The sequence below is a fragment of the Acinonyx jubatus genome, chromosome F2 (genome assembly GCF_027475565.1).
Source record: "Acinonyx jubatus isolate Ajub_Pintada_27869175 chromosome F2, VMU_Ajub_asm_v1.0, whole genome shotgun sequence".
Taxonomy (NCBI): domain Eukaryota; kingdom Metazoa; phylum Chordata; class Mammalia; order Carnivora; family Felidae; genus Acinonyx; species Acinonyx jubatus.
The window spans coordinates 59,043,623-59,045,193 of record NC_069394.1 but is presented as its reverse complement, the minus strand read 5'-3'; positions in this window follow the sequence as shown (position 1 = coordinate 59,045,193).

The following is a 1,571-nucleotide window of genomic DNA, read 5'->3' as shown; positions in this document are numbered from 1 at the left end:
TTATTGCTGACTTAAATTTTTTTCCCCACAGTGTATTAGTGTGCTAGGGCTGCCGTAACAAATAGCAAAGATGGAGGGGGCCTGAACAATTATAAATTTGTTTTCTCACAGTTCTGGAGGCTAGAAATCAGAGATAAAAGTGTGGATGGGTTTGGTTCCTTCTAGAGCCTCTCCCTTTAGCTTGTAGATGACTGCCTTTCCTATGTCTTCACATGGTCTTCCCCCTGTGTGTGTGTCCTCATCTCTTCTTATAAGGACACCAGTCACATTGGTTTAGGGCCCGCCCTACTGACCTTAGTTACCTCTTTAAAGATGCTACCTACAAATCCAGTCACATTCCGAGGCACTGGGGGTTAGGGCTTTAAGCATATGAATTTTGGAGAGACAAAATTCAGCCCATAACACATAGGCAGTAAAATTTTTTGAACTGGTTGACTTCTCTCCATTTCCTGCCTCTCTACTCTGGGGCAAGTTACCAGCATTGCTTCCCTGGACTACTCTGCTGCCTCCTGACTGATCTTCCTGTACTTGGTCAGGTGCCTTTGATGAAGTATTCTCCATAAGGATTGTTTTAATAATACTGTCAAAATACAGGTCCATTCATGTCACCACAATGCAAATAGAACAAAATGAAGCAAAACCAAACAAGATCCTTCCTGTGGCTTCTGATTCCTTTTAGGATAAAGTTGGAATCTTTTGGAAAGCCTGCCAGGCCTTGCCCACCCTTTCCCTTTCTAGCCCCTATTCCCACCACTCTCCCCTTGCTCTCTGTGTTCCAGAATGTGCCACATTTCTCCCTCTAGAAGCTTCAGCCATTGTTTCCTGTCTTGACTCCACTCCTCCACTCCATTCTGCCCTTTCACCTCTGTAATGAGTGTGGATCCTTCTTGGTCAGGTACTACTTTCTCAGGGAATCATCAATAGGTAGTATGGAGTGCAACTCTTATACTTTTGATGCTGAAAAGAGGCAATCCTGAGCAAAAGATGATAGAGGAGATGATGTGAACTGATCTATGCTGGATATTTTTTGAAAGCAGAGACAATGGCAAAAATACTTTTGTTGATGGGTTGGATGTAGAATATGAGACAGAGAGAGGATGTCTCCAGCCTTTTTGCTTGAGCAGATAGAAGGATGGAGTTGCCATTACTTGAGATGGGAAAGTCAAGGAGGAACAGGTTTATTGGGAAAAATCAGGAAGTTGCATTTGCACATGTTGAGATGTCTATTAGAAATACAGGTGGAGACTTTGAAAAGGCAGGAAATATAGGAGTCTGAAGTTCAGAAGAGAGTTCTGGACTGGAGGTGAACATTTGGAAGTTGCTAACATATGGAAAGAATAAGTGTAGGTGGATAAAATAACAGATTCAAGGACAGAGCCCTGGAGTACTCTGTCATCAAGGCATTGGGGGTGAGGAGGAGGCAGCAAAAGAGGAGTATCATGGGGGTAGAGGGATCATGAGGGTAGAGGGAAAATCTGGAATGTTGGTCTATGAAAAGCCAGTTTCAACTGTTTTCCTCTGTTGATAGGTTAAATAAGATGAAGACTGAGTGTTGATTTAGCAATGTGGAG